Raw genomic sequence first — 10558 nt, forward strand, 5'->3', positions numbered from 1 at the left:
CTCACATCTAATGCCACCAAGAGAAAAAGTACAACAAGGCCAAACTTAGAGAGAAATCAATGGATCTCTAACAACTATCCACAATAGCTACTCCTGACAAGGAATTTGGTGAGGAGCTCCCTGACTAAACACCGCGGGGGGCTTCAGTAGTAATACATGGCAGTCTGGGGGATCACACTCATTGTAATCTCTTCACAGCCAAGCGAGTGTTCAGTGTGGAAGAGTACAACTTCTCCCAACCCACCCTGGAGCAGGTAAGGCTGATCCTCTATCTGCATGCCCTGGGACTGTAATCACCTGAATGACCGCTATATACAGGGATATACAATGTAATACTGACATATAATCACACACATGGGTTGGACTTGATGGACTTGTGTCTTTTTTCAACCTCACCTACTATGTAACTATGGAAAGTTTGTACAAAGTCCCATCGTGTGTATGAGGCTTCAACACCAGAAATTCAACTTTTCATATCTTTAAAGGTCACCATACACTGGCCAATCAGTCAGATCTTCCATAAATTAGATTCAGTGCAAGAGCCGGTCTGATTTTCTACAATTAGAAGTCATTCTTACAGTAAATCTTCCTATTACCGCTTTAGCCTAATGTTCTCTTTCCACTATTTCAACCCCAAAGTTGTGCGATTTACAAAGTGCTTTTTCGGCTTGTTTTCCACTATTGTGACTTGTCATGTGACTTGGGACTGAAAAGTTGCATCACAAGTTCTACCCCATGATTTACAATGAGTACCGTTCAGATGTCTGCGACTTCAAGTCGCAGCAACTTCAAAGTAGTCCCTGCACTACTTTGGTCCCACTTTGATGCGACTTGAGGTCCATAGACCTCAAAAATACACAGGCATTGCTTCAAATTTTGGGAAAAAGTTGCGGGAAACTCGTGGCAAAAAACACGCAACTTTGGGCTTTCAATAGTGGAAACCGAGCCTTAATGCCGTGTCATGCGACAAATTCAAAACATCGGAGAAAAAGTCGCACTGAAGTTGGAACAAAGTAGTGCAAGAACTTTTTTTGGAGTTGCACCAATTAGAACGGGGGAACATTGAAATACATGTGTTTTGACTTGTCCTGCGACTTCACATGTGTCAAGTCGCACAACAACTCGCTGTAGTGGAAAGGGAGCCCAAGGCCACTTGAGACTGAAAAGTTGCATCACAAGTTGTACCCCATGATTTACAATGAGTACTGTTCATATGTGTGCGACTTGCTTATGTACATGCCATATACACGGCGGGCACACATCTTCATTACACAAATCCATAGTTGGCATGGAAATTAACCGCTTGCTTACTGGGCACTTAAACCCCCCGGCTGTCCTGACCAATTTTCAGTGCTGATCCATTTTGAATGACAATTGCGCGGTCATACTTAGCCAAATGTTATTTTTTTTAAAGTTCCCACAAATAGAGCATTTTTTGGGTGGTATTTGATCACCTGTGTGGTTTATTTCTTTTGTTCAAAAAAAAAAAAGATTTTATAAATAATTTTGTATATTTTGATATTAAATTTTGAAAACAGGTAATTTGTCACCTTCATTGATGTGCTCTGATGAGGCGGCACTGATGGGCACTGATTGGTTACACTTATAGGCAGCACTGCTTGGGACCACTGGTGGGCATTGATAGGCGGCACTGCTTGGGATCACTGGTGGGCATTGATAGGCGGCACTGCTTGGGATCACTGGTGGGCATTGATAGGCGGCACTGCTTGGGATCACTGGTGGGCATTGATAGGTGGCACTGCTTGGGATCACTGGTGGGCATTGATAGGCGGCACTGCTTGGGATCACTGGTGGGCATTGATAGGCGGCACTGCTTGGGATCACTGGTGGGCATTGATAGGTGGCACTGCTTGGGATCACAGGTGGGCATTGATAGGTGGCACTGCTTGGGATCACTGGTGGGCATTGATAGGCAGCACTGCTTGGGATCACTGGTGGGCATTGATAGGCGGCACTGCTTGGGATCACTGGTGGGCATTGATAGGCGGCACTGCTTGGGATCACTGGTGGGCATTGATAGGTGGCACTGCTTGGGATCACTGGTGGGCATTGATAGGCGGCACTGCTTGGGATCACTGGTGGGCATTGATAGGCGGCACTGCTTGGGATCACTGGTGGGCATTGATAGGTGGCACTGCTTGGGATCACAGGTGGGCATTGATAGGTGGCACTGCTTGGGATCACTGGTGGGCATTGATAGGCAGCACTGCTTGGGATCACTGGTGGGCATTGATAGGCGGCACTGCTTGGGATCACTGGTGGGCATTGATAGGCGGCACTGCTTGGGATCACTGGTGGGCATTGATAGGTGGCACTGCTTGGGATCACAGGTGGGCATTGATAGGCAGCACTGCTTGGGACCACTGGTGGGCATTGATAGGCGGCACTGCTTGGGATCACTGGTGGGCATTGATAGGTGGCACTGCTTGGGACCACAGGTGGGCATTGATAGGTGGCACTGCTTGGGATCACTGGTGGGCATTGATAGGTGGCACTGCTTGGGACCACTGGTGGGCATTGATAGGCGGCACTGCTTGGGATCACTGGTGGGCATTGATAGGTGGCACTGCTTGGGATCACAGGTGGGCATTGATAGGCAGCACTGCTTGGGACCACTGGTGGGCATTGATAGGTGGCACTGCTTGGGACCACTGGTGGGCATTGATAGGCGGCACTGCTTGGGACCACTGGTGGGCATTGATAGGCGGCACTGCTTGGGACCACAGGTGGGATTTGATAGGCGGCACTGCTTGGGACCACAGGTGGGCATTGATAGGCGGCACTGCTTGGGATCACTGGTGGGCATTGATAGGTGGCACTGCTTGGGATCACAGGTGGGCATTGATAGGTGGCACTGCTTGGGATCACTGGTGGGCATTGATAGGCAGCACTGCTTGGGATCACTGGTGGGCATTGATAGGCGGCACTGCTTGGGATCACTGGTGGGCATTGATAGGCGGCACTGCTTGGGATCACTGGTGGGCATTGATAGGTGGCACTGCTTGGGATCACTGGTGGGCATTGATAGGCGGCACTGCTTGGGATCACTGGTGGGCATTGATAGGCGGCACTGCTTGGGATCACTGGTGGGCATTGATAGGTGGCACTGCTTGGGATCACAGGTGGGCATTGATAGGTGGCACTGCTTGGGATCACTGGTGGGCATTGATAGGCAGCACTGCTTGGGATCACTGGTGGGCATTGATAGGCGGCACTGCTTGGGATCACTGGTGGGCATTGATAGGCGGCACTGCTTGGGATCACTGGTGGGCATTGATAGGTGGCACTGCTTGGGATCACAGGTGGGCATTGATAGGCAGCACTGCTTGGGACCACTGGTGGGCATTGATAGGCGGCACTGCTTGGGATCACTGGTGGGCATTGATAGGTGGCACTGCTTGGGACCACAGGTGGGCATTGATAGGTGGCACTGCTTGGGATCACTGGTGGGCATTGATAGGTGGCACTGCTTGGGACCACTGGTGGGCATTGATAGGCGGCACTGCTTGGGATCACTGGTGGGCATTGATAGGTGGCACTGCTTGGGATCACAGGTGGGCATTGATAGGCAGCACTGCTTGGGACCACTGGTGGGCATTGATAGGTGGCACTGCTTGGGACCACTGGTGGGCATTGATAGGCGGCACTGCTTGGGACCACTGGTGGGCATTGATAGGCGGCACTGCTTGGGACCACAGGTGGGATTTGATAGGCGGCACTGCTTGGGACCACAGGTGGGCATTGATAGGCGGCACTGCTTGGGATCACTGGTGGGCATTGATAGGTGGCACTGCTTGGGACCACAGGTGGGCATTAATAGGTGGCACTGCTTGGGACCACAGGTGGGCATTAATAGGTGGCACTGCTTGGGATCACTGGTGGGCATTAATAGGTGGCACTGCTTGGGACCACAGGTGGGCATTGATAGGCGGCAATGCTTGGGATCACTGGTGGGCATTGATAGGTGGCACTGCTTGGGACCACAGGTGGGCATTGATAGGTGGCACTGCTTGGGACCACTGGTGGGCATTGATAGGCGGCACTGCTTGGGATCACTGGTGGGCATTGATAGGTGGCACTGCTTGGGATCACTGGTGGGCATTGATAGGTGGCACTGCTTGGGACCACTGGTGGGCATTGATAGGCGGCACTGCTTGGGATCACTGGTGGGCATTGATAGGTGGCACTGCTTGGGACCACAGGTGGGCATTGATAGGTGGCACTGCTTGGGATCACTGGTGGGCATTGATAGGTGGCACTGCTTGGGACCACTGGTGGGCATTGATAGGTGGCACTGGAAGGGGGGTACTGGTGGGCACAGAATGTCCCTTGAACCTAAGCCGGTGATCAGCTTTTATTTTTATCCTCATGCTTTCAGTGTGAGGAGAAAAAATAAACAATTACTGAGCTTTAGTTTACATCATGTGATCAGCCATCATTGTCTGACAGCGAATAGCGTGGTAAGGGGCCGGGATCGGTCCTTACATTGATCTGTGATCACCCGAGTCTCAGTACACCCTGCAGGGAGCCCACGGGGAGCCCGTCTTATGACAGCCCCCCAGAAATTCAGGTCCACGCTGAGGCTATATGGCTATAGCACAGACACCAAATGGTTCATAGAAAAACAGACGCAGATTTCTAGGACTGGCCAAAAAATAGGATTTTTAAAACAACTTACCTGTAAAATCCTTTTCTTGGAGTACATCACGGGACACAGAGCCTTACTTGGTGGGTTATGGGCCTACCTTCAGGTGATGACACTGGTATAACCAATACAGGACTCCCCTATATAACCCTCCTCCTTCCAGGAGTCCTCAGTTTTTGTAGCCAAGCAATATAAATAATATACTCTCACCCCATAAAACAGAGGGGCGGAGCTCTGTGTCCCGTGATGTACTCCAATAAAAGATTTTACAGGTAAGCTGTTTTAAAAATCCTATTTTCTTTATTGTACATCACGGGACACAGAGCACCATAATAATTACTTGGTGGGATGTCCCATAGCAATGCTACTTGAGGGGGGGGAGACACAACCTGTAGGGCACCCCCAGACCTTGAGGAATTATACTGCGCCCGAAGGTGATATCCTCATTCCATCTTACATCTACTTGATAAAATGTTGTGAATGTATGGACTGAAGACCAAGTCTCGGCCCTGCAGATCTGAGACATGGAGGCCTGGTGACACACTGCCCAAGAAGCACCAACCTCTCTGGTAGAGTGCGCCTTCACTTGAAAAGGGGGAATCTTTCCCCTTAAATCATAAGTTTGAATTATAACCTGCCGAATACACTTAGCAACAGTGGATCTAGACTCTGCCTGTCCTTTCTTAGGACCCTCTGGCAGAATAAATAAGACATCAGTCTTACGGATCTGAGCAGTTTTCTTTTAATAGATATTCACTGCTCTCATCACATCAAGACAATGTAGTGACTTTTCTTCCCTGGAAGATGGTTTTGCAAAAAACGATGGCAGGATAATATCTTCATTCAGATGAAAGCCTGAAACCACTTTTGGCAAAAAGCCTGGATGAGGGCGTAACACCACTCTGTCCTCATGAATAACCAACATGGTTTTGGAAAAAAACATCAGGACAATATCTTGGTTCAGGTGGAAACCTGAGACCACTTTTGGTAAAAAGCCTGGACGAGGGCGTAACCCCACTCTGTCCTCATGAAGAACCAACATGGTTTTGGAAAAAAACATCAGGACAATATCTTGGTTCAGGTGGAAACCTGAGACCACTTTTGGTAAAAAGCCTGGATGAGGGCGTAACACCACTCTGTCCTCATGAATAACCAAATATGGCTCTGTACAAGAAAGAGCAGCCAATTCTGAAACCCTCCTTGCTGAGGATATAGCAACCAAAAATATCAGCTTCCTTGTCAGAAGGACTAAGGGAACATGTAATGGTTCGAATGGCGGTTTTTGTAACACTGACAAAACTAAATTCAAGTCCAAATTTAGCATTCGTAAAGTAGGATGGAATATCGGCCCCTGTGAGAGCAGGTCTGGCCTTAGTGGAAGGGACCACAGATCCTCCACCGCCATCTTTACGACCTCTGCGTACCATAACCTTCTGGACCATGCTGATTCTGCCAGAATTACCGGTTTTCTATCCAGCTTGATCCTGCAAAGAAGTTGAGGCAGCAACTGAATAGGGGGAAATGCATAGATCAGTAAAAGCCGATCCCACAGTATCACCAACGCATCTGTTCTGCATGCGAATGGATCTTTTGTTGTGGACACAAAGTTGACGCTAGAAGATCTACATCCGGAGTCCCCCATCCTTGACAAACAGCCCGAAACATGTGAATAGACCATTCCCCTGGGAATAATCTGCTGGCGACACATGTAATGCGCATGCCAATTCTCTATTCCCGAATGAAGACTGCCGATGGGCACGGAATATTTTTTTCTACCCAAGTTAGAATATGGTTCACTTCTCTCTGCACTGAGAGATTCTTGGTGCCCCTTTTGGTGATTGATATAGGCCACAGCCATGGCATTGATGGATTGAATCCTGTCGGGACAATCCCTTAATCTGGAAGTCCAGGCTTTTAGAGCCCGAACCTCTAGGATGTTGATGGGCAAAGCTCTTTCGGTTCTTGAACACTGTCCTTGGACAGTTGTCTTCTCTGTCATTAGCACTTTCCAGAAAAGTGGTTTGAAGTATTTACCCTTTAGGACATTCTTTAGTAACCACCAATTGACCAACACCTTAGACACTGGCGAAAAAACTGAGGACTCCTGGAAGGAGGAGGGGTTATATAGGGGAGTCAACTTCCTGTATTGGTTATACCAGTGTCAACACCTGAAGGTGGGCCCATAACCCACCAAGTCATTACTTGAGGCTCTGTGTCCTGTGATGTACCATAAAGAAATAATGTTTAGAGTCAAAGGCAACTGATGACTTTCTATTAAAGGTCTAAATGGGCCATTAACATGCTTCACTATTGAACTTAGGAATGTGTCTTTGCAAAGTTAAACTCATTAAAATCCTTTCTTATTTTTGCTTGGGGATTGTCACGTACCTGGTGGGTGAGCCTGATGTGTAGAGGAAGACATCTCGTACAGCTCTGGCTCAAGAGCCCCTGATAGTGGGACAGCAGGCTCAGGAGAACAGTGGGGTAAGAGTGCCTAGGATCAGTCCAGAAGTCTGGATCAGCAGGAAGCCAGAAGACAGCAGGAAGCAGGCAGGAGAGGTGGTAGATGGCTGGCAGACTTGGCAGGAGATGGGTAGAGATGCACCAATGGATGCAGGAGCTTGCAGCAGGCTGGACAGTCAGAAGCAGGGTCAGACGAATCGGGTAGGCAGCAGATCAGGCAGAAGTGGCAGGCAGAGGCGTAGTCGGGTCACAGGCAGGTCTTGGCAACAGACGGGCAGATCAGGCATAGACAGCAGGCAGAGGCGTAGTCGGGTCACAGGCAGGTTCGGCAACAGACGGGCAGATCAGGCATAGACAGCAGGCAGAGGCGTAGTCGGGTCACAGGCAGGTTCGGCAACAGGTGCTACCCTGTTTCCCCGAAAATAAGACCTAGCGTGATTGTCGGTGATGGCTGCAATATAAGCCCTACCCCCCCCAAATAAGCTGTAGTTAAAGTCGTTGTAGTTCTTTTTTTCAGGGTAGGGCTTATTTGGGGGGGTGGGGCTTATAGTGCAGTCATCACCAACAGTCACGCTAGGTCTTATTTTCGGGGAAACAGGGTAGGTAACAGGAACTGGAGACAGAGAATAGTCCGTGGAAAGCCAAGGGGTCAGGGCAGGAAGCAGGCAGCGGTAATCGGGAACAAGCCGGATCGGTAGCAGAAGTCAAACAGACAGGAATCAGGATTCAGGTAACGCTGTAGACCGAGCAGCAACCAGCCAGTGTTGAAGCTCCATTTAAATAGATCGACTGGCGCCAGTTCTGGTAACAGGTGCGCGCATGCGCTGTCCCGTTCGCGCCTCAGCAGAAGCGCCCGCAGTCATTCTGGACATTCTTGGTTGGCGCCTGCGCACAGGTATGTGCCTGGTACTTTGCAGACGTCTTCCCTGACAGGGATAGACTGCAGAGGGATTCGAAGTTTTGGGGGATGTCTACACCCCCATAGGGTGAAGACACCTCCCAAATGTGGCCAATTTCTCATTCAAAATTATTCACTTCCTGTCACATAGCCAAACAGGAAATGAGGGTAAAACCCTACCAATGTAAGTCCTTGGGGACACACAGGTCAAATCGAAATAGTTTCCCCATTCGGGAAATTGCTCTGTACATCCCAAATTATTATGTATCTTGGGGTTTATTTACTAAAAGGTAAATCCACTTTACACTACAAGTGCAGTTGCTGGAGATCCGAGGGGGACAAGCAAGGAAAAGAAAAAAAAACAGCATCTTTGCCTCTCCATGATTGGATGATAAAATCACCAATACTACCCCTCCGATTTTCATCAACTACACTTCTATTGCAGAAAGGATTTGCCTTTAATAACCCCCAAAATACCTAATAATTTGGGGTGTACACAACAAAGTGCTAGAGTGTGATTTCCATAATGGGGGCACTAGTAGATTGACCGGTGTGTCCCCAAGGAAAATTATTGTTAGGGTTTTACTCTCACTTCCTGTTTGGCTGTGTGACAGGAAGTGAAGCCAATTTTAAGAAAAGGGACAAAGACCAACCAAAAATAAAAGTCTTGATTTCCCTCAAATGTCCACAATTAGAATAGGATTGTCTTCAGCTTGATTTTAGTTCAGTGCTTCTCAACCCTGTCCTCAAGTGTCCCCAACAGGCCATGTTTGCAGGTTTTCCTTCATCTTGCTTTAAATCAGAGTCAATGGCTTTGTATTTTGGACAGCTATTTTAGATAAGATAAAATTTCCTAAACATGTCCTGTCGGGGGGGGGGGGGGGTTTGGGGGGGGCGACTTGTGGACTGAGGCTGAAAACTAATGCTCAAAAAGAAAATTGAAAACTTACCGCTCTGAAATGTCTGGTCACGATCCATGGCGGCATACACACAATCCATGCACGTGATACCATGAAAACACAGGACTAAAAAATAAAAGAGGGATTTGTCCAAGACAGGCCAATCAGCCTAGTTAAGCTGCAGCTGGGAAATCTGTTGCATGAAAAGAACACATAAAACAAAAAAAAATTTGAAATAATTTTATTGGTCCAAAAAAAAACTAAATAAAAAACACAGGACTTTGAAAAGCAGCAAGGAAAGCAAAATACACACATGTATGTTCATTTGAGACACTAACAGAAGAGGTTGGAGGTTTTTGACCCTTTTGCAGTGTAAATGAACAGGAGATACAAGGAGGAGGAGAGCGATCACAAATGGACATCTATTGAGGATTAAAACATTAGGCACAACATCTTGAGAAAGAATTTTAAAAATAAGGCAGCACAGACAGTTAAATCAAAGTGAACAACATAAAAACAACAAAAATTGCCAACATAAAAAAAGATTTCATGGTAAAATAACCACCACCCAAAAAAAAAACAACCCAGCAAACCAAAGTAACAAATTAATTGCAAATTGTGTTAGAAACTCAATAAGGACACCCAAATGTACTCTCCTGCCTGCCGGTGTCTTGCCGAGAAAGTTCCGTCGGCGGATAAGTTCCCCCCCTGTACTGCGCAGTGCGGACTCCTGTCAGCCCCCGGAGATAGCCGAACCTCAAACGCTTCAATCAGCTGTACACGGCGCCTGCGCTCTGGGTCCAGGTTCCTTCCCCACCATCCAAGTGGACCTAGAGGGGGAATCTAAAGGAGACGAGCGAAGTGAGGCCGTGCCCGAAGCGTGGTGAGCGAAGTGAGGCCGTGCCCGAAGCGTGGTGAGCGAAGCGAGGCCGTGCCCGAAGCGTGGCGAGCGAAGTGAGGCCGTGCCCGAAGCGTGGCGAGCGAAGCGAGGCCGTGCCCGAAGCGTGGTGAGCGAAGTGAGGCCGTGCCCGAAGCGTGGCGAGCGAAGTGAGGCCGTGCCCGAAGCGTGGCGAGCGAAGTGAGGCCGTGCCCGAAGCGTGGCGAGATAAGTGAGGCCGTGCCCGAAGCGTGGTGAGCGAAGTGAGGCCGTGCCCGAAGCGTGGCGAGCGAAGTGAGGCCGTGCCCGAAGCGTGGCGAGCGAAGTGAGGCCGTGCCCGAAGCGTGGTGAGCGAAGCGAGGCCGTGCCCGAAGCGTGGTGAGCGAAGGGAGGCCGTGCCCGAAGCGTGGCGAGCGAAGGGAGGCCGTGCCCGAAGCGTGGTGAGCGAAGCGAGGCCGTGCCCGAAGCGTGGTGAGCGAAGCGAGGCCGTGCCCGAAGCGTGGCGAGCGAAGCGAGGCCGTGCCCGAAGCGTGGCGAGCGAAGTGAGGCCGTGCCCGAAGCGTGGCGAGCGAAGTGAGGCCGTGCCCGAAGCGTGGTGAGCGAAGCGAGGCCGTGCCCGAAGCGTGGTGAGCGAAGTGAGGCCGTGCCCGAAGCGTGGTGAGCGAAGCGAGGCCGTGCCCGAAGCGTGGTGAGCGAAGCGAGGCCGTGCCCGAAGCGTGGTGAGCGAAGCGAGGCCGTGCCCGAAGCGTGGTGAG

Source organism: Aquarana catesbeiana, linkage group LG12, assembly GCF_042186555.1.
Source record: "Aquarana catesbeiana isolate 2022-GZ linkage group LG12, ASM4218655v1, whole genome shotgun sequence".
Taxonomy (NCBI): Eukaryota; Metazoa; Chordata; class Amphibia; order Anura; family Ranidae; genus Aquarana; species Aquarana catesbeiana.